The sequence below is a fragment of the Hyla sarda genome, chromosome 1, assembly GCF_029499605.1.
Source record: "Hyla sarda isolate aHylSar1 chromosome 1, aHylSar1.hap1, whole genome shotgun sequence".
Lineage (NCBI taxonomy): Eukaryota > Metazoa > Chordata > Amphibia > Anura > Hylidae > Hyla > Hyla sarda.
Window position 1 is genome coordinate 535,016,479 of NC_079189.1, and position 27,146 is coordinate 535,043,624.

A 27,146-nucleotide genomic window follows, 5' to 3' on the forward strand; every position below is an offset into this window, starting at 1 on the left:
GAGGCATCAACCTCCAATAGGAAGGGTTTGGAAGGGTCAGGTCTGGAGAGCACGGGAGCCGAAGAAAAGGCAGACTTGAGTCGTTTAAAGGCGTCTTCCGCTTGAGGAGGCCAAGACTTGGGATCGGCATTTTTTTTGGTTAAAGCCACGATAGGAGCCACAACGGTAGAAAAATGTGGAATAAATTGCCTGTAATAATTGGCGAACCCCAAAAAGCGTTGGATAGCACGGAGTCCGGAGGGGCGTGGCCAATCTAAGACGGCAGAGAGTTTGTCTGGATCCATTTGTAGTCCCTGGCCAGAGACCAAGTATCCTAGAAAAGGAAGAGATTGGCATTCAAACAGACATTTCTCAATTTTGGCATAGAGTTGATTGTCACGAAGTCTCTGAAGAACCATACGGACATGCTGGCGGTGTTCTTCTAGATTGGCAGAAAAAATTAGGATATCGTCCAGATATACAACAACACAGGAGTATAAAAGATCACGAAAAATTTCATTAACAAAGTCTTGGAAGACGGCAGGGGCGTTGCACAGGCCAAAGGGCATGACCAGATACTCAAAGTGTCCATCTCTGGTGTTAAATGCCGTTTTCCATTCATCCCCCTCTCTGATGCGGATGAGATTATAAGCACCTCTTAAGTCCAGTTTAGTAAAGATGTGGGCACCTTGGAGGCGATCAAAGAGTTCAGAGATGAGGGGTAGGGGGTAGCGGTTCTTAACCGTGATTTTATTAAGACCGCGGTAGTCAATGCAAGGACGTAGGGAGCCATCTTTTTTGGACACAAAGAAAAATCCGGCTCCGGCAGGAGAGGAGGATTTACGGATAAAGCCCTTTTTTAAATTTTCCTGGACGTATTCAGACATGGCAAGAGTCTCTGGGGCGGACAGAGGATAAATTCTGCCCCGGGGTGGAGTAGTGCCCGGGAGGAGGTCGATAGGACAATCATAAGGCCTGTGAGGAGGTAGAGTCTCAGCTTGTTTTTTGCAGAAAACATCCGCAAAGTCCATATAGGCCTTAGGGAGACCGGTTACTGGAGGAACCACAGAGTCACGGCAAGGGTTACTGGGAACCGGTTTTAGACAGTCCTTGGAACAAGAGGGCCCCCAACTCTTGATCTCCCCAGTGGACCAATCCAGGGTTGGGGAATGAAGTTGAAGCCAGGGAAGTCCAAGGAGAATTTCAGAAGTGCAATTGGGGAGGACCAAAAGTTCAATCCTCTCGTGATGAGATCCGATGCACATTAGAAGGGGCTCCGTGCGGAAACGTATGGTACAGTCCAATCTTTCATTGTTTACACAATTGATGTAAAGGGGTCTGGCGAGACTGGTCACTGGGATGTTGAACCTGTTGACGAGAGAGGCCAAAATAAAATTTCCTGCAGATCCAGAGTCCAAGAAGGCCATAGTAGAGAAGGAGAAGGCAGAGGCAGACATCCGCACAGGCACAGTAAGACGTGGAGAAGCAGAGTAGACATCAAGGACTGTCTCACCTTTGTGCGGAGTCAGCGTACGTTTTTCCAGGCGGGGAGGACGGATAGGACAATCCCTCAGGAAGTGTTCGGTACTAGCACAGTACAGGCAGAGATTCTCCATGTGGCGTCGTGTCCTCTCTTGAGGTGTCAGGCGAGACCGGTCGACCTGCATAGCCTCCACAGCGGGAGGCACAGGAACGGATTGCAGGGGACCAGAGGAGAGAGGAGCCGAGGAGAAGAAACGCCTCGTGCGAACAGAGTCCATATCTTGGCGGAGCTCCTGACGCCTTTCGGAAAAACGCATGTCAATGCGAGTGGCTAGGTGAATGAGTTCATGTAGATTAGCAGGGATTTCTCGTGCGGCCAGAACATCTTTAATGTTGCTGGATAGGCCTTTTTTAAAGGTCGCGCAGAGGGCCTCATTATTCCAGGATAATTCTGAAGCAAGAGTACGGAATTGTACGGCATACTCGCCAACGGAAGAATTACCCTGGACCAGGTTCAACAGGGCAGTCTCAGCAGAAGAGGCTCGGGCAGGTTCCTCAAAGACACTTCGGATTTCCGAGAAGAAGGAGTGTACAGAGGCAGTGACGGGGTCATTGCGGTCCCAGAGCGGTGTGGCCCAAGACAGGGCTTTTCCAGACAGAAGGCTGACTACGAAAGCCACCTTAGACCTTTCAGTGGGAAACTGGTCCGACATCATCTCCAGGTGCAGGGAACATTGGGAAAGAAAGCCACGGCAAAACTTAGAGTCCCCATCAAATTTATCCGGCAAGGATAGGCGTAGACCAGAGGCGGCCACTCGCTGCGGAGGAGGTGCAGGAGCTGGCGGAGGAGATGATTGCTGAAGCTGTGGTAGTAACTGCTGTAGCATAACGGTCAGTTGAGACAGCTGTTGGCCTTGTTGCGCTATCTGTTGTGACTGCTGGGCGACCACCGTGGTGAGGTCAGCGACAACTGGCAGAGGAACTTCAGCGGGATCCATGGCCGGATCTACTGTCACGATGCCGGCTGGCAGGTAGTGGATCCTCTGTGCCAGAGAGGGATTGGCGTGGACCGTGCTAGTGGATCGGTTCTAAGTCACTACTGGTTTTCACCAGAGCCCGCCGCAAAGCGGGATGGACTTGCTGCGGCGGTAGTGACCAGGTCGTATCCACTAGCAACGGCTCAACCTCTCTGACTGCTGAAGATAGGCGCGGTACAAGGGAGTAGACAGAAGCAAGGTCGGACGTAGCAGAAGGTCGGGGCAGGCAGCAAGGATCGTAGTCAGGGGCAACGGCAGGAGGTCTGGAACACAGGCTAGGAACACACAAGGAAACGCTTTCACTGGCACGATGGCAACAAGATCCGGCAAGGGAGTGCAGGGGAAGTGAGGTGATATAGGGAAGTGCACAGGTGAACACACTAATTGGAATCACTGCGCCAATCAGCGGCGCAGTGGCCCTTTAAATCGCAAAGACCCGGCGCGCGCGCGCCCTAGGGAGCGGGGCCGCGCGCGCCGGGACAGGACCGAGGGAGAGCGAGTCAGGTACGGGAGCCGGGGTGCGCATCGCGAGCGGGCGCTACCCGCATCGCGAATCGCATCCCGGCTGGAAGCGGAATCGCAGCGCCCCGGGTCAGTGGATCTGACCGGAGCGCTGCAGTGGGGAGAGTGTAGCGAGCGCTCCGGGGAGGAGCGGGGACCCGGAGCGCTCGGCGTAACAGAGCCCATAGGTCACTTGGGAGGTCACCTGGTCACTAGTGCCTCCTGGGTAACAATCACATTTTATAACTTTAATCACATAGTACAAACTATTAAAGGTACAATACACTTTATAAGGAATAACATATCTACAATGGGGGTAACACTGCAGGGGGCCCTGGGGACATAGAAGGACTCTGCCTGACAGGGCAGGAGAAGAGTACGGGGAAGCACCATCCCATACTGGGCCACCACACTTCATGTGCGGTGTATGCAAAAGAGAAAGATAAAGCAGCAAAATGTAAAATAAGGCAAATCTACCAACAAAAGATGTAGCACTAACATAAGGTTGTATGAATTTTAGAAATGCAAATCCACATGAAATGACGAGTAACAACATCCGAAGGTCAGGGGATTAACATCACTATGGACCACTATATACCTAGTGCCTTGGGAAAGAATTTGGGTGGTGTTACTTCATTGTTTCATGTTCTTATCCTGAGTACACATGAGGCATCGAATAGGACAAGAAAAAGCTTCCCTCCTGACAATTTATTTTTAAAGAATATACTGCTATCAAAATGCACTATAGAGATCGGCCATATATGCAAATCACATCAGAATTGTGTCAGAAAACATGGAGTCATGAGAAAAAACACTTATATATATTTTTTTTTCCCCAATACCACAAAAACTGCACCTTGGGACTAAAAAATTAGGGTGTATAGCTAAGAGGGATCTTAAAATGTGGCAAACTTATTGAGAACATGTGCTATTGTTTTAGCAGTTTATTGGTGTAAAGAGTGCTAGCCATAAAATAGTATATGGAAGAGCAAACTAGAAAAAGTTGTGCTAATTTTTTTTAGCTGTTCATCAATTAAAAAAAAAAAAAATAAACAGTATCCTCAACTGGTTTGGCCAAAGATCTCACTACACATGATTACCGTACAATACATCAACACCATAAAGCCTATCCCCTCTCCACAGGGGATAAGTGTCTGCCTGTTGTGTTGTTACTCCTGCCATCTTGAGAATAAGGGCTCGAGTCTTACTTCAGAATGGAGAGTTGCATCATGCATGCTCGTTCTAGCTCCTTTTTCTATGATGGGATGAGTACATCGCTTGGCTGTCTCCAGCAGTTCTATAGACACATACAAGATAATAGCGGAGATACTAGAATTGAAATTAGAGTAGATGAAAAGCCACAGGTTGAGGAACATTGCCATATATAATCCATGTGCCATTGTACAGGCAGAGCATGATGGATATTAACAGGTGATTCCGCATTTATGGTCCAGAGACATTCGCAATGTTCTGTCTATGGGTAAATCTATGCATAAAGTACAACAAATGAAAAAATTTTAAGGGTGAATATGGTAATATGGTGTCCCAGCACCAGTAGCTATCCTGTGGCTTTGGACTGCTTCGGGCAGCTTGGCAGCAAAAGGTGTTGGGCCCACCAGAGAATTTCTGTTATGTTAAATATGTTAATATTCTATTACAAAATAATATATGTTTCTAAATTAATTATATTACTGTTATATGTATATATAATCCTTATGTACCCTCAAGTGAGAGCAATGTAAACCTCATGTGACCCTGCCTGCCAATGGGAACCCTTAAAGTCTCCCCTATATAGTGTAGTGGGGGTTGGGGGGGGGATGAGTTACCCAGAGTTCCAGTCAGTAGTGTGTAAGCTGAGCCACAGTCTGGTTCGGGCGTGTTATGCTGTGTGTTCTGAGGGAAGGTCTAGCTCGTCTACTCTCTTTGGGGTCATTCTGCACAGTGGAAGTTATGCCCCAGCAGAGAAGGCTCCAGTACCTTGACAGAACCCTGCCTACAAGGATTCATCTACCTGTCTTACAAGTCAGTATTCATCTGTTTGGTGAAAGCACCACAAGTGAGAGCAAGGCCACAGGGCTCCCAATAGGTTTACGCTGCACTCTCACCAAAAACCAGCTGTATTCAGCTCAGTAAAGACGGATATCCTAACCTGTCGTCAGTGTCTTCATTTACACACCATGTCTGGCCCAGGAAAATCTGTCCTCAACCTCGGACCGTGTATAGGATAACGGTACCCTGGCGTCATGAGGTGATCAGGTATTTCTAATAACACCCCTGTGGCACCACAGTAAAACAGAATATATGTTAGGAACTTTTCTGACCGCAATCCAGCGGTGTCCCTGGTTCTCTCTGTTCGGAGGTTCCTACAGCATTGGCTGCCAGCCCCAGCATTGAGCCAAACAAGTGTGGTGCCAGCGTTTTACACTGTCAGGCGGTGCCAGATTTAAATGGGTGGCTGCTGGCCACATATGCCTGTGATTGTTCCATTACTCATGTTCCTTAACCTTGTGCCTGACTGTCTGACCACTGGCTATTGGATTCTGACCTGGACCTGACGAGAACTCCTGTTCTGACCCAGCTTGCTTTCTGGTACTGTTCTTAGATTATGACTGGGTTCTGATGCTGTCCTCTGATTTGGACCTCTGGCTTAAATTTTATTCTCTGGTTTTTGATTCAGACATGCTAGTTTGGTTTTGACGCAGCCTGTTGACCAGGCCTGCCCTGTGCGCTTAGTAGGGGAAATTTATCAATGTTGGTGTAGGTAGAAGTTTTTGTGGATCGTTTTGGTTGGTCTAAATTTTGTGCAATTGCTAAATCTCCACACAGTTCTTTTTGTAGACCTGAGCTGCACCTCACAGGAAAAGTGGACACAGGGATTTTGTTCTATTGCTTTGAGGCTAGGATTCCATTGAGGTTTTTTTTCCACCAGCAAAAACGCGTTTTGTTAGTTTTGCTTGTGTTTTTTTTTTCTTGCATTTTTGTTGGTGTGTGGAAACAGTCATTTTTGTACCCTGTGGCAATTTTTTTTTTACTGCCTTCAGGGTACCACTCAATGGGTCGCATGCAGAGCGCCCGGTCCACAGAGTGTAAGGAGGTGAGGAGTGATGTGTAGCATATACAGGGTGCAGAGCTATTCACCAATCAGAGCTCCCATCTCCCGGTGGCAGGGATTATGAATTACCGTATATACTCGAGTATAAGCCGACCCGAATATAAGCCGAGGCCCCCAATTTTACCCCAAAAACCCAGGAAAAGTTATTGACTCGACTATAAGCCTAGGGTGGGAAATACATCATCCCCCCATGTAATCATCCAGACCGCTGTTATCATCCAGACCCCCGTCATCATCCCCCCCTTCATCATCACCGCTTGTCAATCCCTTCATCAGTGGTCTTCAACCTGCGGACCTCCAGGCATGCTGGGAGTTGTAGTTATGAAACCTCTGGAGGTCCGCAGGTTGAAGACCACTGCGGCCTTCATCATCACTGCCTGTCAATCCCTTCATCAGTGGTCTTCAACCTGCAGACCTCCAGATGTTGCAAAACTACAACTCCCAGCATGCCTGGACCATCGGCTGTCCAGGCATGCTGGGAGTTGCAGTTTTTAAACCTCTTGAGGTCCGCAGGTTGAAGACCACTGCGGCCTTCGTCATCATCCCCCCCCCCCCCCTTCATCATCACCGCCTGTCAATCCCTTCATCAGTGGTCTTCAACCTGCGGACCTCCAGTTAGGGTGAGCTGTTCCGGGCCATCTATGCTGCAGGGACCATCCGGTGGGGATGGTTAGTCGTTGCGGGCTGACCATTTTCACCTGGGGGGGGGGGGGCCTCTTCTCTGCTCTTCGGGCCCGGACTAGTGACGTTGCCTTGACGACGACGCACAGGGAGGTTATGCCTGAACGTCCCTGTTTGGCGTCGTCAAGGCAACGCCACTACTCCGGGGCCGGGCCCGAAGCGCGGAGAAGAGGCCCCCCCGGTGAAAATGGACAGCCCGCGAGGACTTACAATCCCCACCGGACGGTCTCTGCCGCATAGATGGCCCGGACCAGCTCACCCTAACGTCCCGCCGAGGGGAGGTGAGTACACAACAAAAGGGGGGGGGGGGGCTGGATGATGACGAAGGCTGCAGTGGTCTTCAACCTGCGGACCTCCAGAGGTTTCAAAACTACAACACCCAGCATGCCCGGACAGCCGATGGCTGTCCTGGCTTGCTGACAGTTGTAGTTTTGCAACATCTGGAGGTCCGCAGGTTGAAGACCACTGATGAAGGGATTGACAGGCGGAGAGTTCACTGGAGTATAACCTAAGGGGGGGCGTTTTCAGCACGAAAAGTCGTGCGGAAAAACTCGGCTTATACTCAGGTATATACGGTAGGACAGCGTATACAGGAGCCTGATGCCGGCGGGGAGCGCAGTGGAGCCGCATGTGCCTCCAGCTTGTTAACTTAATAGATGCGGATTGCAGCGAGTCTCTGGAAAATGACCTGCTTCGATCTGCACCTCAGCCCCTAGACTATAACTCCCATCATGGACAGAGTCTGTCCATGATGGGAGTAGTAGTCCTAAAAGTCCAGCAGCTGGGGGATTTGCAAGTGCCATCCCTCAGCGCTGCGGTACTACAACTACTCCCATCATGGGAGAGACTCTGTCCATGATGGGAGTTATAGTACAGGGGCTGATCACAGCAGGTCATTCTCCAGAGACCCACTGCGATCCGTATTTATTAACTGTACAAGCCGGCGGGACATATTGTGCCACTGTGCTCCCCGCCAGCTCCTGTATACAGCTCTCATAATTCATAATCCCCACCATCGAGAGACAGGAGCTCTGATTGGTGAATAGCTTTTTACCAATCAGAGCTCCCGGCAGTGGGGATTATGAATTGTGACAGTGTGTACAGTATTCCCCGCCAGGAGCCGGCGGGCAGAGCAGTGGAGCTGCATGTGCCACCAACTTTTACAGTTAATAAATGCGAATCGCTGTGGGTCTCTGGAGAAGGGCCTGATGCGATCTGCCCCTCAGCCCCTGGACTATAACTCTCATCATGGGCAGAGTCTGTCCATGATGGGAGTGTTAGTCCTAAGTGTCCCAAAATAGTTCCTCAGCCGGGGGGATGTGCAAGTGCCGTCTCTCAGCGCTGTGGTACTACAACTACTCCCATCATGGGACAGACTCCCATGATGGGAGTAGTTGTAGTTTAGCAGTGTTGAGGGACAGCTCCTGCATCCCCCAGCTGTCTCGGTAGAACACTTTCCTAAGTGTCCTTTTTGATTGTGTATTTTTGCATAAAAAATAAAAAAAACATATTTGCTTAAAAAATATGCATCTAAACAAAAAATAACTCACATGATAAATTAGTATCCAGTGTAAAATGCATTCCCAATACACAAAAAAGACGCAATGAAAGTCACTGCGCACATTTTTGTGAGTATAGGGATGGCCCCCCCGTTGTGGGCCACTAGTTGGGGCAGTCATCCAAGTAGGCAGATAGAGTGGACTGTGATAAGTCTACAGCTGGTACTGTCCCCTTATACCATAATATACTACACTAATTTCTGTCAAGATTGTGTAGCATAGATTTTTCAATGTGTCCCTGTGTATCTATCAATTTATATTTGATGAATCTTTCACAGTTTCTGTGATTAATATTTAAACATTATGATTTGTGTTGCAAACAAATGTCCTATTTCCCAGATTTGATTTCTGCAGATTCTATGAGCACTGACCTGCTTTAGCTCCACTGCTCCCCCTACTGTTGGTTTCCAGCAGAAGTCCACGTAATGTATACATCTTTAATATCATATATTTAAAAAAAAAAAAACTATACAGATTATAGTTGTATTCCTGTGCCCTAAATAATGCCACTTTCTAAACATTTAGCTTGCCTTAGTTGCAGAATTCTTCTACTTTTGCTTCGCACAAACTATTACCACAAATAACCAAAATAGCAGATGGAATTAGAAGTGATTCTTCAATAGGTTGGATATTCATCTCAGGAGACTCATTGAAGACAGATGTTATCTGTTACCATTTTTCCATAGGGGCTTAGTCCTGCTACACATAATTGAAACACATGGAACATTATTAGAACACACAAATTGCTGGAAAAATTAATTCCATGTTTGTGTTGTCGTTTTGTAGTGGTTTGGAATATTTAGATTTATAATCCAAAAACCTAAAAGCTTGAGCCTATGTAACCAACAAGTGTTCCTTGTGAGGGTATGTTCATGGGGTGGAATTTCCGTGCGGAATTATGCTGAAGAAATCCGCCAGAAATTCTATCCCAATTTACTGTCTTTTGATTTAAATAGGATCCTTCAGTCCCATACAGACAGCAGAATTTTTGTGGTGAATGTTGAGGGGTTTTGCATTGCAGAAATTCAGCTTTTGGCATACCGGCGGACTTTCGCAATTCCGTTCTGGAAGCTTTGCTGAAGGGAAAATCTGCGGAAATGTGGAAATTCTGTTGTGTGAACATACTTCAGAAAGAAAAAACTATCATCAAGATATAAGTAACAAAGAACAGTAGAGAAGAGGCAGCACCTACAGGTGACATAAATGCATAATACACTATGGCCCAGATTTATCAAATTGTGTGAGAGAAAAAGTGGAGTGATTTTCCCACAGCAACCAATCACAGCTCAGCTAACGATCTGAGGTAAAGTGAAACCTGAACTGTGATTGGTTGCTGTGGGGAAATCACTCCACTTTTTCTCTCACACAGTTTGATAAATCTGGGCCTATAGCTCATGATAAAGGCAATAGGGCATCAGTGGCCACACATTACATCATCTCACTCATAAAGTGGATCACTGATTAGTATCTGGGTGGCTCCCGTGCATTCAATCCAGGGGCTCCTTATTCCCCAGTCAGAATCCAACAATAGCATGTAGTAATGAAAGCACAACAAACGGGGATTGCCAATATCCAATTCTTTTCCAATAACTTCAGCTGTAGTATAAACAGGTATATATGGACATAAAAGGATAATCACCCAGTGACAAAGTAGTAGAAAGTCGATCAGGCACCAGTCGAATACATCTGCCTCCAACTAGGTCTCAGGTTTCAGGCCGTGATCGATAGCATGTGCAGCAGGATAAAAGTCGGGTCACTCAGTGTAGCTGAGCTCCGACCTTCAGTCAGGCGATGTTTCAGGAGATGGACTCTCCCTTTCTATACATACATACATACATACATACACACACACACGTTGAGTTTTATATATATAGATTGTGGTGACCCACTGGGTGAATGGCGGGACCACGGGTGTTGCGGTGTGAGTGGTGGGATCTGATGTTATTAACCCAGGGGGTCAGAAGGTATTAACCCTTATGTGTTCTTGACACCAGTGTGGTTTTTGGTTTCGTAACACCACACGCCCGGATTCTCCGCTATCCCACGGGCTACTAGTGAATAAAGAGTCCACAATCAGTTATGGTCAAATGGAGGCTTTACTTAATAGAAGACAGGTGTAATTATCTTCACAGCTAAGGCCAGATTGTCCCAGAGAGGTGGCCAGGACCCAAAGGACCTCGCAGCTTGCTGGGCCAACATTTGTAATTAAATTGACTTGTAATTAGACTTTACTTGACTATGTCCAGGACTTGACTAGTTTCAGTGACAGCAGACATAGACTTGAGACTTACTGGATAGACTTTAGCTTTTGGGATACTCCAGATGCTGAACACTTGTCCTGAGATCTCTGGTAGCTGCTTCAGCAAACACTTGTTCTCAGATCAGATGGTAGGGTCTAAGAGCAGATGGAATTGCAAACGGCTAGGGCCCATTGGTCAAGCTGTGGGTCATAGGTTAACCTGTTCAGGACACAGGGCGCATGCATACGCCCTGCATCCCGAGTCCTTAAGGACTGAGGGCGTATGGATATGTCTGTGGGAATTCCAGTCCCCGCCACTAGCCGGTTGGGGACCGGATCGGGATGCCTGCTGAAATCATTCAGCAGGCATCCCGGCACATCGCCCAGGGGGGTCCTGAGACCCCCCATGTCGGCGATCGGAGAAAATTGCATGTCAATTCAGACATGCGATTTTCTCCAATTTCGGGCTGATCGGGTCTCTGGTGACCTGATCACCCGGAAAATAGGGCTGATCGGAGTTGTCAGCGACAGCCCCGATCAGCCTAAGGGATAGGAGTGAGGTCGCAGAGCTGCGATCTCCTCCTATCCCCTGCCATTAGCAGAACAGAGTTCTGACCAATGGCAGCGCAGAACAGGGGGTCGCCATTTCAACCCCCCTGGATGTCGAGGGGATCGCAGGAAGAAGATAGAGGCCGTACCTGCAGGAAAAGATGCCTGGGGACCCGGGATCTTCGCTGGAGACTGCTGGATCCTGGCTCAGGTAGGGAATCATCGTGGGGGGGGGGGGGGGGGGATTGAAAGTGAAAGTAAAACGATCTTTACTGTGGCAACCACTAGGAAGGCCAAACTGCAACTCCCAGCATGCCCAGACAGCCAGTCTGGGCATGCTGGGAGTTGTAGTTTTGCAACATCTGGAGGGTCCCAGTTTGGAGACCACTGTTACAGTGGCGCCCAAACGGTAGCCCTCCAGATGTTGCCAAACTACAACTCTCAGCATGCCTGGACTGCCCAGGCATGCTAGGAGTTGTAGTTCTGTAACATCTGTCCCTTCAGATTTAGCAATTTTCATGAATTTTTTGAAAATTGCTGCTCTACTTTGAAGCCCTCTGATTTTTCAAAAAGCAAAAATATGTCCATTTTATGATGCCAACATAAAGTGAATATATTGTATTTGTGAAGAAAAATAAAATGTATTGTGAATATCCATTTTCCTTACAAGTAGAGAGCTTCAAAGTTAGAAAAATGCTAAATTTTCAAAATTTTCATGAAATTTTGGGATTTTTCACCAAAAAAGGATGCAAGTAGCGCCGAAAATTTACAATCAAAATAAAGTAGAATATGTCACGAAAAAACAATCTCAGAATCAGAATATTTGGTAAAAGCCTTTTCGCGTTATTAATTCATAAAGCGACGGTGGTCAGAATTGCGAAAAAGGGCTCAGTCCTTAAGGTGAAAAAGGGCTTAAGGGGGTTAAAGCTGGTGCTCTCTGGGAGTACATGTGACAACAGATCATGTGACTTAACATAACATGTGACCAACTTACATACAGGTCCTTTAGACCTCCCACAGGTCCTTGAGATTATCTAGACATAGGATCCTGTCTATGCATTAAAGGAACATACACACATTTATTAAACCAACAGGAGAACAAAGGGAGACCCTGCAGGGGAGCCCCCTGGTCACTGAGTGACTCTACCTGACAGGGCCTAAGGTAGTACAGGACCATGTACCTGTACTGGGACATCACACTATAAATTATTATTTACAACTGCACAGAGATCTCAGTGAGCAGGGGAGTGAAACACACAGTCGCCCGCTTCTCCCCACTCATTTTAATGATCAGCAGTGGGATCTGAACACCTAGACACCAACTTTTGATATATCTCTGTGACATGCCAAACTTTTAGTTAAACAACAGGAACACTTAATACAGTAACCCCCCGACATGCGATGGCCCCGACATATGATAAAATCGACATACGATGGCCTCTCAGAGGCCATCGCATGTCGATGTCAGCATCAACATACGATGCTTTTATATGTCGGGGCCATCGCATTAACTGCTATCCGACAGCGCAAAATGCTTAAGCTGCTGTCGGATAGTATAGTGTAATGTGCCCCAGCAGGTTCGCTTACCTATTCCCGATGCTCCGGGTCCACTTCACGATCTTCCGGCGTCTTCCGCGATCCTCTGGCGTCTTCCGCATCTTTTCGGGGTTCGGGCCTCGCTTTCCGGCGTCGTTATTACGTCCCTATGCACGCCGCGCCGGCGCAGCAGCGTAATAACGTCACCAGAAAGCGAGGCCCGGACCCTGCAGAAGAAGCCTGAGGATTGCGAAGAAGACACCGGAGCAGCGGGACAGCATCGGGAGCCCCTGGGACAGCATCGGGAGTGGTGAGGACCTTGTCCGGAGTGGAGGGGACAGGTGAGTACAGCTGCCTATACTTTACATTGCACAGATCCCTCAACATACGATGGATTCGACAAACGATGGGTCGTTTGGAACGAATTACCATCGTATGTTGAGGGACCTCTGTATATACCTTAAATGAGCACTGTCAGATACAATAACTAAACAGAGCAGCAGAATTCTATTGAAAACAATGGGACGGAATGCGGACGAGGCCTTAAAGGGGGTTGCCCCACCAGCAACACATAATCCACAAGATAACAATATGAATGATTGCAGGGTGTCAGGGCAGTGGGACCACCATGATCTGGAAAACAGGGGTCTCGAGTCTCCTATTGGAATAATATGGCGGTCACACATGCACACTGCCACTCCATTCAAAGTATATAGCAGTACTTCCCAACCAGGGTGCCTCTAAAATAGCGGTCTTCAAACTGTGGCCCTCCAGATGTGGCAAAACTACAACTCCCAGCATGCCCGGACAGCCAACGGCTGTCCGGGCATGCTGGGAATTGTAGTTTTGCCACATCTGGAGGGCCACAGTTTGAAGACCACTGCTCTACAACTTCAACTCCCAGCATACCCTGACAGCCAAAGGCTGTCCGGGCATGCTGCGAGTTGTAGTTTTGTAACAGCTGGAGGCACTTCGGTTGGGGAACACTGGTTTACAGGACTGCCGAAGGTAGCCACATACAGAGCTCAGCTGTATTCAGCAACTTCCATAAGTAATGACTAAAGAGGCAGCGCACAGGCAAGACTGCTGATCCATTCCAACAGGAGACTTGAGATCACGTCTGACCACCCCATGCAAACACATGTTTATTGTAGATATATAACAAAACAGGTAAACAAGAAGAAAAGATATGCACTGGGTGATAGTAGTGTTGTTGGAACTGTTCATGTACATTTAGGGCCTGTCTACACTGTTTCATTTCCACCCGGAAATCCATCGGTGCTAGGACCTCACGGGCGTGCAGTGCAGTTTTCCGGTGCAGAAATTCCACAGCAGAATTTTTCAGGCAGAAATTAAGCAGTGTGGATGGACCCTAAGTCTTTCAAGTAAATTGATATGATGATGGTGGCATGTTGGATATTGGTGGTGGATGGTGATGGGTTTTGATGATGGCATTTTTCAAATATTACTTAAAATGTAGCAGTATATTTATATCTGACCAAATAAATGATGGTTTCCTTGTACTTTCACACTAATACATTCATTGTCTTTCTAGGAAATTTGTCATGGTGTGTGTGTACTTAACATAGGGTAAACGGTGAGCACCATTGTGTACAGGGACTAATGTAGGTGGTGATGATCTCTGCACAACTCTGTGTAATACCTTTAGCATACGTACAGCATACTGCAATATTCTCCAACCTGTGGCTCTCCAGCTGTTGCAAGACGACAACTCCCAGCATGTCCGCACAGCAGATGGTTGGAAGACATAGTTTTGCATCAACTGGAGAGTTACAGGTTGGAAAACACTGCAGCATGTGGTACTATTACATATTATTATGAGGACACCTAGTGGTTATTTTGCACATTGCTAGTATGAACCCTACGTACAAATTACAAGGTATCATCATAAGGCTAGGATTCCACTAAGGTTTTTTTTCCCACCTGCAAAAATGACAGGAAAAACTGCCATGAAAACTGCCACAGCTTTTTCCTGCATTTTGGCAGTTTTTCTGGCATTTTTTTCTGGCGTTTTCCCTGGTGTGTGGAAATAGCCACTTTTGTCCCCTGTGGCAGTTTTCTCACTGTCTTCAGGTACCACTCTGTGGGTTGGATGCTGAGCGCCCGGTCCACAGTGTGTAAGGAGATAAGGAGTGATGTATAGCATATATGTATAGCTATGTGATCAGAGACTCGTATAAATGCCTGCTGGGGTCAGAGGTAGTGTTGCTTGCGAATATTCGTGTGTATTATCCCTGTACTGTGACATCACTGTGTGTATTATACCTGTACTGTGACATCACTGTATATAATCCCTGTACTGTGACATCACTGTGTATTATCCCTGTACTGTGACATCACTGTGTGTATTATCCCTGTACTGTGACATCACTGTGTATTATCCCGGTACTGTGACATCACTGTGTATTATCCCTGTACTGTGACATCACTGTGTGTATTATCCCTGTACTGTAACATCACTGTGTGTATTATCCCTGTACTGTGACATCACTGTGTGTATTATCCCTGTACTGTGACATCACTGTGTATTATCCCTGTACTGTTACATCACTGTGTGTATTATCCCTGTACTGTGACATCACTGTGTGTATTATCCCTGTACTGTGACATCACTGTGTGTATTATCCCTGTACTGTGACATCACTGTGTATATTATCCATATACAGTAACATCACTGTGTATATTATCCCTGTACTGTGACATCACTGTGTATTATCCCTGTACTGTGACATCACTGTGTATTATGCCTGTACTGTTACATCACTGTGTGTATTATCCATGTACTGTGACATCACTGTGTGTATTATCCATGTACTGTGACATCACTGTGTGTATTATCCATATACAGTAACATCACTGTGTGTATTATCCCTGTACTGTGACATCACTTGTGTATTATTCCTGTACTGTGACATCACTGTGTATATTATCGCTGTACTGTGACATCACTGTGTATTATCCCTGTACTGTGACATCACTGTGTATATTATCCCTGTACTGTAACATCCCTGTGTGTATTATCCCTGTATTGTGACATCACTGTGCGTATTATTCCTGTACTGTGACATCACTGTGTATATTATCGCTGTACTGTGACATCACTGTGTATTATCCCTGTACTGTGACATCACTGTGTATATTATCGCTGTACTGTGACATCACTGTGTATTATCCCTGTACTGTGACATCACTGTGTATATTATCCCTGTACTGTAACATCCCTGTGTGTATTATCCCTGTACTGTGACATCACTGTGTGTATTATACCTGTACTGTGACATCACTGTGTATATTATCGCTGTACTGTGACATCACTGTGTATTATCCCTGTACTGTGACATCACTGTGTATATTATCCCTGTACTGTAACATCACTGTGTGTATTATGTCCACTCATAGAAAGAGAATGTTGGCACTGCTGCAGGGGTATCAATGGTTTGCGGTAAAATAGGAGCTTCTAGCCACGTAACTCACGGTATCCTTTGGCGACCACCGGTGCTCTTCCCAGAAGGTACAGAAATGCATATGAACCTGTGCGTGAAAATATTCGTTGACCAGGCTTTTGCTTATACCTGTCTGAAATAAACTCACCGCAGACCAAATGCCAAGTGCCTCCGCATTCTTTCCATCCACTGTGTGTATTATCCCTGTACTGTGACATAACTGTGTGTATTATCCCTGTACTGTGACATCACTGTGTGTATTATCCCTGTACTGTGACATCACTGTGTGTATTATCCCTGTACTGTAACATCACTGTGTGTATTATCCCTGTACTGTAACATCACTGTGTGTATTATCCCTGTACTGTGACATCACTATGTGAATTATCCCTGTAATATGACATCACTGTGTGTATTATCCCTGTACTGTGACATCACTGTGTTTATTATCCCTGTACTGTAACATCACTGTGTTTATTATCCCTGTACTGTAACATCACTGTGTGTATTATCCCTGTACTGTGACATTACTGTGTGTATTATCCCTGTACTGTGACATCACTGTGTGTAGTATCCCTGTACAGTGACATCACTGTGTTTATTATCCCTGTACTGTAACATCACTGTGTTTATTATCCCTGTACTGTAACATCACTGTGTGTATTATCCCTGTACTGTGACATTACTGTGTGTATTATCCCTGTACTGTGACATCACTGTGTGTATTATCCCTGTACTGTGACATCACTATGTTAATTATCCCTGTACTGTGACATCACTGTGTGCATTATCCCTGTACTGTAACATCACTGTGTGTATTATCCCTGTACTGTAACATAACTGTGTGTATTATGCCTGTACTGTGACATCACTGTGTATATTATCCCTGTACTGTAACATCACTGTGTGTATTATCCCTGTACTGTAACATCACTGTGTGTATTATGCCTGTACTGTGACATCACTGTGTTTATTATCCCTGTACTGTAACATCGCTGTGTGTATTATCCCTGTACTGTAACATCACTGTGTGTATTATCCCTGTACTGTAACATCACTGTGTGTATTATCCTTGTACTGTAACATCATTGTGTGTATTATCCCTGTACTGTAACATCACTGTGTGTATTATCCCTGTACTGTAACATCACTGTGTATATTATCCCTGTACTGTGATATCACTGTGTGTATTATCCCTGTACTGTAACATCACTGTGTATATTATGCCTGTACTGTGACATCACTGTGTACATTATCCCTGTACTGTGACACCACTGTATGTAGTATCCCTGTACTTAACAGCATACAAAATGACTGTTGTCTCAGATTTTTCCCAGGTTGCAATGCTGCCAAGACTTGTCTCACTAGTCAGCTGATGACAGGGAGCCTGTCTGCTTCAATAGGTGGAGTGATCGCTTGGTGGGAGAGAGATCAATCTGCAACTAATGCAACAGCTGTAGGCACCCTGATTGAAAACCACAGGTCTTTGAATGGATGCAGCTCATTTATGTTTCAATGGGTGGGGTGGCTGATGTGTGGGAGGAAGGAAAATGGAATAGAAAAGTCAAACAGGAAATCCCAGTTCACAAAAAGCTAGCCACAGTGTTATGGTAATCTCACAACATAGCCATTTAGCCCCAAGACAAGCGCAGATCCTTCCTAAGCATGTCCATTACTGTCTGCCAGGTACGTACTAAAATCACCTTATGGTGGATAACCCCTTTAATTTCAGAGGGTACAATGTGCAGTAGTATTATATTCAGAGAGTGCTGTGTGCAGTAGTATTCTATTCAGAGAGTACAGTGTGTAGTATTATTATATATCTTAAGGGTACTCTGTGGGATAGTATTCTATTCAGAGGATAAAGTGTGTGGCAGGTTTATATTCAGAGAGGGCTGTGTGTTTCAGTATCATACTTACAGAATATAATGTCTGGCAGGGTTATATTCAGAGGGGGGACATGTATCAAAGGTTTTACCCCTGTTTTATGTTTAACCCCTTAAGAACTGAGCCCTTTTTCAGATTTAGGACGTAGCCCTTTTTTGCAATTCTGCCCACTATTACTTTATGCATTAATAACTCTGAGATGCTTTTACCGATTATTCTGATTCTGAGATAGTTTTTTTTTTGTGACATATTCTACTTTAACGCAGTGGTAAATTTTTTGTCGTTACTTGCATCCTTTCTTGATGAAAAATCCCAAAATTTCATGAAAATTTAGCATTTTTCTAACTTTGAAACTCTCTGCTTATAAGGAAAATAGACATTCCAAATAAATTATATATTGATTCACACATACAATATGTCTAATTTACATTTTCATCATAAAGTTGACATGTTTTTACTTTTGGAAGACATCAGAGGGCTTCAAAGTTCAGCAGCAATTTTCAAATTTTTCAAACAATTTTCAAAATCAGAATTTTTCAAGGACCAGTTCAGTTTTGAAGTGGATTTGAGGGGTCTTCATATTAGAAATACCCCACAAATGACCCCATTATAAAAACTGCACCCCAAAGTATTCAAAATGACATTCAGAAAGTGTGTTAACCCTTTAGGTGTTTCATAGGAATAGCAGCAAAGTGATGGAGAAAATTCAAAATCTTCATTTTTACACTCGCATGTTCTTGTAGGGGTAAAAGGAGAAAAAGCCACCCCAAAATTTGTAACCCAATTTCTCTTGAGTAAGGAAATACCTCATAGGTGGATGTCAAGTGCTCTGTGGGTGCACTACAAGGCTCAGAAGGGAAGGAGCGACAATGGGATTTTGGAGAGTAAGTTTTTCTGAAATGGTTTTTGGGGGGCATGTCACATTTAGGAAGACCCTATCGTGCCAGAACAGCAAAAAAACAACAACATGGCATACTATTCTGGAAACTATACCCTCAAGGAACGTAACAAGGGGTCCAGTGAGCCTTAAAATCCCACAGGTGTTTGACGACTTTTCGCTTAAGTCGGATGTGTAAATTAATAGTTTTTTCACTAAAATGCAGTTTTTCCCCCAAATGTTACATTTTTGCAAGGGGTTAAAGGAGAAAATGCCACCCAAAATTTGTAACCCCATCTCTTCTGAGTATGGAAATACCCCATGTGTGGACGTCAAGTGCACTGCGGGCGCACTACAATGCTCAGAAGAGAAGAAGTCACATTTGGCTTTTGGAAAGCAAATTTTGCTGAAATGGTTTTTGGGGGTCATGTCGCATTTTGGAAGCCCCTATGGTGCCAGAACAGCAAAATTCTGCTAAAGTTGGATAGGAAAATGAAAAATTTTATTTATTTCACTAAAATGCTGATGTTACCCCAAATTTTTCATTTTCACAAGGGGTAATTGGAGAAAAAGAGTATGGAAATACCCCATTGAGCGTTTGGTGAGAGAATTTGGTTGGAATAGAAGTCGAGGGCCATGTGTGTTTACAAAGCCCCCATGGTGCCAGAACAGTGGACCCACATAGTTTCCATTTTGGAAACTACACCCCTTACAGAATTTAATAAGGGGTGCAGTGAACATTTACACCCCACTGGCGTTTGACAGATCTTCGGAACAGTGGGCTGTGCAAATGAAAAATAAAATTTTTCATTTTCACGGACCACTGTTTCAAAAATCTGTCAGACACATGTGGGGTGTAAATGCTCACTGTACCCCTTATTACGTTACGTGAGGGGTGTAGTTTCCAAAATGGGGTCACATGTGGGGGGTCCATTGTTCTGGCACTATGGGGGGCTTTGTAAACACACATGGCCTTCAATTGCGGACACATTCTCTCTCTCTCCAAAATCCCAATGGCGCTCCTTCTTCTGAGCATTGTAGTTCGCCCGCACAGCACTTTACATCCACATATGGGGTATGTTCTTACTCAGAAGAAATGGAAATTACGAATTACACATTTTTTCCTATTCTCCCTTGTGAAAATGAAAAATGTAGGGTAACACCAGCATTTTAGTGCAAATTTTTTTTTTTTTCATTTTCACATCCAACTTTAATGAAAATTCGTCAAACACCTGTGGGGTGTTAAAGCTCACTATACCCCTTGTTACGGTCCGTGAGGGGTGTAGTTTCCAAAATGTGGTCACATCTGGGTAATTATTGTTTTGCGTTTATGTCAGAACTGCTGTAAAATCAGCCACCCCTGTGCAAATCACCAATTTAGACCTCAAATGTACATAGTGCGCTCTCACTCCTGAGCCTTGTTGTGCGTCCGCAGAGCATTTAACGCCCAACATATGGGGTATTTCCATACTCAGGAGAAATTGTGTTACAAATTTTGGGGGTCTTTTTTTCCTTTTACCGCTTGTAAAAATTAAAAGTATGGGGCAACAGCAGCATATTAGTGTAAAAGATTTTTAACGCAATTTCTCCAGAGTACGGAGATACCCCATATGTGGCCCTGAACTGTTTCCTTGAAATATGACAGGGCTCCAAAGTGAGATATCGCCATGCGCATTTGAGGCCTAAATTGGGGATTTGAATCCGCCACAAAACTACCCCGCGGCAGTGTTTCCCAAACAGTGTGTCTCCAGCTGTTGCAAAACTCCCAGCATGCCTGGACAGTCAGTGGCTGTCCACCAATACTGGGAGTTGTTGTTTTTCAACAGCTGGAGGCTCTGTTTTTGGAAACAGTGCCGTACAAGATGTTTTTTTTATTTTTATTGGGTGGGGGGGACTGTGTAGGGGTATGTGTATATGTAGTGTTTTACTTTTTATTTTGTGCAGGTGTAGTGCAGTGTAGTGTTTTTAGGGTACATTCACACGGTTGGGTTTAGGGTATGTTCACACTGAGGAATTGGAGAGGAATTTCCACGAGTAATTCTGCTCGCTTTTTCCTCTCCAATTCATTCAGCAGTGAAAACCCCATAGAGCTGTGTAGAATTTCTGCCCCTCAGTTCACACTGAAGAATTTCCTCAAGCAGAATTCTGATGAGGAAGTCTGTTCCGCTTGAAGAAAGAACATGTTCTTTCTTTCAGGTGGAATCAGCGTCTTACTCCCATAGAGATCAATGTAAAAAAAAAAATTTCAGTCAGAATCATTTCCATGCGGAATCGGCATGGAATTGGCGCAGAAATGGCGCGGAATTGGCACGGAATTGGCGCGGAATTGGTGCGGAATTTCCGATTAAAAAAAAAAAAAAGAGGATATATATATATATATATATATATATATATATATATATATATATATATATATATATTATACTCTTCTCCTCCTCCGCTTGAAATTTTCATTTCCGCGTGTGGAATTCCGCTCGAATTCCATGGAATTCCATGGAATTCCATGCCAATTCCGCACCAATTCCGCGCGAAATCTCTGTGAGCTCTTGTGGAAAAGTAACAATATTTTGAGGCAGAAAACTTCTGCTTGATTTCCCCCCCAATTCCTCAGTGTGAACATACTCTTACAGTGAGTTGGAGCTGGGAGTTTGAGCTGTGGCTGAAAATTTGCCGCATCTCAAACTTGCAGCAGAAAACTTGCTGTAAACCCACCCATGTGAATGTACCCTGTACATTCCCAAGGGGGAGGGGGGGGGCCACTGGTTGTGAAACACTGAGCATTTGTTACTTAACTCATTGTTTCGCATTGTGCCTCCAGCTGTGGCAAAACTACAACTCCCATCATGTACAGTCTCTCAGTGCATGCTGGGAGTTGTATTTTTGCAACAGCTGGAGGCACACTGGTTGCGAAACACTGAGTTCGGTAACAAACTCGGTTTCACAACCAATGTGTCTCCAGCTGTTGCAAAACTTCAACAATCAGCATGCATTGAAAGGGCATGCTGAGAGTTGTAGTTTTGCAACACCTGGAGGCACACTGCTATAACTCCCAGCATGCCCTTTTGTAGTCTGTGCATGCTAGGAGTTGTAGTTATGCAACAGCTGAATGCACACGTTTCATAGAAAAAATGTGCCTCCAGCTGTTGCATAACTACAACCCCCAGCATGCACAGACTACCAAAGGGCATGCTGGGAGTTGTAGTTGGAACTCCAGCTGTTGCAAAACTACAACTCCCAGCATGCATTTTGGCTTTGCATGCTGCGAGTTGTTGCTAAGCAATAGTAGGAGGTTAACAGGCCTCACCTGCTGTATCCTGCCGCCGGGACCGATCCTGCTGCTCCTGTCGCCGCCACCGCACACGAGGGGACCCCCGCCAGACAAGGGAAAGGTAGGAGACCCCAGCCAGCAACGATCTCTGCTCCAATCGCCGTCCCCAGCAGGTCCGTGATTGGTCGGTCGTGCCACCTCACTCTTGCTGGTTAAGGGTGAATGGGGCTGTCTCGGACAGCCCCATTCACCCTTTTTTTCTGGGTCACCGGGTCACCTGAGACCCAATTGACCCAAAATAGCGGCAAATCGTTGATCTGAATTGACCGGCGATTTGCTGCGATTGCCGACATGGGGGGGGGGGAGGTGCGATATGCCGGGATGGCTGCTTGCAGATATCAGCAGTCATCCCGTTTCGATCACCACGTCCAGAGACGCGGTGATACAGGAAAGCTGCGCCGTATATGTACGGAGCTGTGCGCTAAGTACTTCTTAGCAGCACCGTACATTTACGGCGCTCGTCCTTAAGGGGTTAAATTTTTGTGCATAATTTTGCGCAAGCTGTTATTTTTGCATCTTTTTTTGTGCACATTCTGGTGGAGCATTTCCTTCAGATGTGTAGGTTTCGGTGTACCATGGAGTGACAAATTTAGTAGGCACAAATTTATTAACTGCATACATTTCATTTACCCGCAGAAAAATATGACCATATTTTAAACACAAATTATAAGTCATCTTGGACTGCATGTTGCAAGATGCTCTAAATCATCTATTCCAAGGAGATCACTTTGCTTCTGCCACCAGCCAGATTACCTCTGGGATACTTAAAACCTTTCCATGTACCTTTTAAAAACAATGCAATGTTTATGGACCTCTGGTGATCACCCTTCACCCGCAGTCTAACCCCATACACCGGGATAATACACCGGGTTATAGATACACTGGGATAATACACCAGGTTATAGATACACCGGGTTATAGATACACCGGGATAATACACTGGGTTATAGATACACCGGGTTATAGATACACTGGGATAATACACCAGGTTATAGATACACCGGGTTATAGATACACCGGGATAATACACTGGGTTATAGATACACCGGGATAATACACCGGGTTATAGATACACCGGGTTATAGATACACTGGGATAATACACCGGGTTATAGATACACCGGGATAATACACCGGGTTATAGATACACCGGGATAATACACCGGGATAATACACCAGGTTATAGTGCAGGTGAAATACTTCCCAGCACAGTTCCTACTTCCACTGTTCTTGATGAGAGCAGGAGATTGCACCTGTGTAGTGTAACTACGGTGACCATACAGCTAAGAATATACCACTGTATGTGCAGGTAGGGAGGAGGAGGTACAGCTGTTAGGTCTATGTTTATGTGTGATTGTGTGTATGCAGCAGAGTTGAGTGTGTGAGTGTGTGTATGTAGCAGAGCTGAGTGTGTGTATGCAGCAGAGTTGAGTATGAGTGTATGTAGCAGCGCTGAGTGTGTGTATGTAGCAGTGCTGAGTGTGTGAGTGTGTGTATGTAGCAGAGCTGAGTGTGTGAGTGTGTATATATAGCAGAGCTGAGTGTGTGTATGTAGCAGAGTTGAGTGTGTGAGTGTGTGTATGTAGTCAAGCTGAGTGTGTTTGTTTGTGTATGTAGCAGAGTTGTGTGTGTATGTAGCAGTGCTGAGTGTGTATATGTAGTAGAGCTGAGTATGTGAGTGTGTGTATGTAGCAGGCCAAGTGTGTGTATGCAGCTGAGTTGAGTGTGTATTTAGCAGAGCTGAGTGTGTGAGTGTGTTTATGTAACAGAGTTGTGTGTGAGTTTGTGTATGTAGCAGGGTTGAGTGTGTGTATGCAGCAGAGTTGAGTGTGTGTGTATGTAGCAGAGCTGAGTGTGTATATGTAGCAGAGCTGAGTGTGTGAGTGTGTGTATGTAGCAGAGCTGAGTGTGTGTATGTAGCAGAGCTGAGTGTGTGTATGTAGCAGAGTTGAGTGTGTGAGTGTGTATGTAGCAGAGCTGGGTGTGTAAGTTTGTGTATGTAGCAGAGCTGAGTGTGTATATGTAGCAGAGCTGGGTGTTTTAGTGTGTGTATGTAGCAGAACTGAGTGTGTGAGTGTATATGTAGCAGAGTTGTGTGTGTGAGTGTGTATGTAGCAGAGCTTAGTGTGTAAGTTTGTGTATGTAGCAGAGCTGAGTGTGTATATGTAGCAGAGCGGAGTGTGTGAGTGTGTGTATGTAGCAGAGTTGAGTGTGTGTATGTAGCAGAGCTTAGTGTGTGTATGTAGCAGAGCTGAGTGTGTGTATGCAGCAGTGTTGAGTGTGTGAGTGTGTATATGTATCAGCGCTGCTCGTGTGAGTGTGTATATATAGCAGAGCAGAGTGTGTGAGTGTGTATGTAGCAGAGCTGAGTGTGTGAGTGTGTATGTAGCAGAGAAGAGTGTGTAAGTTTGTCTATGTAGTAGGGCTGAGTGTGTGAATGTAGCAGAGCTGAGTGTGTGAGAGTGTATGTAGCAGAGGTGAGTGTGTGTGTGTGTATATGTAGTAGAGCTGAGTGTGTGTATCTAGCAGAGTTGAGGGTGTGTATGTAGCAGAGCTGAGTGTGTGTATGTAGCAGAGTTGAGTGTGTGAGTTTGTGTATGTAGCAGAGCTGAGTGTATGTATGTAGCAGAGTTAAGTGTGTGTATATGTAGCAGAGCTGAGTGTGCGAGTCTGTATGTAGCAGCGTTGAGTGTGTGTATATGTAGCAGAGTTGAGTGTGTGTGCGTGTATGTAGCAGTGCTGTGTGTGTATATGTAGCAGAGTTAAGTGTGTATATGTATCCGTAAGTTGTGTGTGAGTGTGTATGTAGCAGAGTTGAGTGTGCCAGTGTGTATGTAGCAGAGTTGAGTGTGTGAGCGTGTATGTAGCAGAGTTGAGTGTGTGTGTATATGTAGCAGAGCTGAGTGTGTGTGTATATGTAGCAGAGTTGAGTGTGTGAGTTTGTGTATGTAGCAGAGCTGAGTGTGTGTATGCAGCAGAGTTGAGTGTGTTTGTGTGTATATGTAGCAGAGCTGAGTGTGTGAGTGTGTATATGTAGCAGAGTTGAGTGTATGTGTGTATGTAGCAGAGTTGAGTGTGTGTGTGTGTATGTAGAAGAGCTGAGTGTATAAGTGTGTGTATACAGTAGAACTGAGTGTGTGAATGTGTGTATGTAGCAGAGCTGAGTGTGTGAATGTATGTATGTAGCAGAGCTGTGTGTGATCAGGTGTATGTAGCAGAGCTGAGTGTGATCAGGTGTATGTAGCAGAGCTGAGTGTGTGATCAGGTGTATGTAGCAGAGTTGAGTGTGTGCATGGTCATGCTTACACATAATCCCACATTCAGCTCTGCTGCATACCCATGTCGCACACTAATTTCTGCTACCAGGGTGCCTCCAGCTTTTGCAAAACTGCAACTCACAGCAAGTTTTGCAACATTTGGAAATATACTGGTTGGTAAACACTGATATAGTAGTTAAGAGACAGATTGTTCAGCAAAATTACATATTTTTTTAAACCCAGACATTCTGGGGGAGATTCTCAAAAACTACCGAAAAAAACTACTGTAATTGGGCTACAAATACAAGTAAACATTTTCTCCTTTTACCACTTGCAAAAATTCAAAAAAAATGTAAAAATATAAGTGTAAAAAATGAAGATTTAGAATTTTCTCCTTCACTTTGCTGCTATTCCTGTGAAACAACTAAAGGGTTAAAACACTGACTGAATGTCAATTTGAATACTTTGGGGGGGTGTAGTTTTTATAATGGGGTCATTTATGGGGTATTTCTAATATGAAGACCCTTCATATCCCCTTCAAAACTGAGCTGGTCCCTGAAAAATATCGAGTTTGAAAATTTTGTGGAAAATTTGAAAATTGCTGCTGAACTTTGAAGCCCCCTGATGTCTTCCAAAAGTAAAAACTCATACATTTTATGATGCAAACATAAAGTAGACATATTGTATATGTGAACCAAAAAAAAATATTTTGAATATCCATTTTCCTTACAAGCAGAGAGCTTCAAAGTTCAAAAAATGCTAAATTTTCATTTTTTTCATAAAATTTTGGGATTTTTCACCAAAAAAGGATGCAAGCTACCATAAAATTTTACCACTATGTTAAAGTAGAATATGTCACGGAAAAAAAAAATCTCGGAATCAGAATGATAAGTAAAAGCATTCCAGAGTTATTAATGTTTAAAGTGACAGTGGTCAGAATTGTAAAAAACGGAGGAGTCCTTAAGGTGAAAAAGGGCTAAGTCCTTAAGGGGTTAAAGAGAAAGTTGAGGGCTTAGAAAATTGCTCCAGGTAGAGCAATCTACGCATTGTGGGACTACCTGAACCCATTATGCCTAATCAGTTATCACAACTCTGTGCCAGGGCTGCCGGGGCCCTGCATTGTCAACAAGTCATTGTCAAATATCTTAATTCTGCCGACAAAGAGGTGATTCTCCGTACCTTCAAGAAAGCACAATCTCCATTGCTGATCAGGGGTATCAAGGTGCTCTTATTCGGGGACTATTCCATGGCGGTGGCAAAGCGGCTTAAAGCCTTTTCTGCTGTTTGCTCGTCCCTGGTACAGCAACAAATCCGCTTTATTCTCCAATATCCTGCGAAACTCAAGATATTTTTTCCCAATGGAAATTCTGAGACTTTCTCTTCACCGGAAGCTGTTGCTGCGAAATTAGCATCCCTATAGCTGCAAGACGGCAGTCCACGCACTCAAAAGAAGAGACGGAGGACGGACAAGGACGGCAGTGTTCCTGACCCACTGACCTGAATTCCCTCATCCTTATTCTATTTTGCTGAGTTTTTTTTTCCTTCGGTGATGTACCATTGTTAGCCACTTAAAGGTGCACCAGGTTTATATGTAGAATAGGGGAAGTGACTGACCCCGTATATAGTTGGTGGGGTCATGGGATTCTTTCTGCTCCAATT

At 45.0% G+C, this 27,146-nt stretch overlaps 1 protein-coding gene across 2 annotated transcripts in view; it reads right to left on the reverse strand.

The window, feature by feature from the left end:
- S100Z (S100 calcium binding protein Z) overlaps positions 1–26,801 on the reverse strand; it is a 91,411-nt gene extending 64,610 nt beyond the window's left edge. The window contains exon 1 of one of the 2 annotated variants that reach the window (XM_056540555.1): positions 26,667–26,801. The gene's annotated coding sequence lies outside the window, so the exon portion shown is untranslated. Of the gene's footprint in view, positions 1–9,543; positions 9,571–26,666 lie in introns of those variants that run through there. The other variant, XM_056540524.1, reaches the window with a different exon arrangement.
- Between the last annotated feature and the right edge of the window lie 345 nt (positions 26,802–27,146).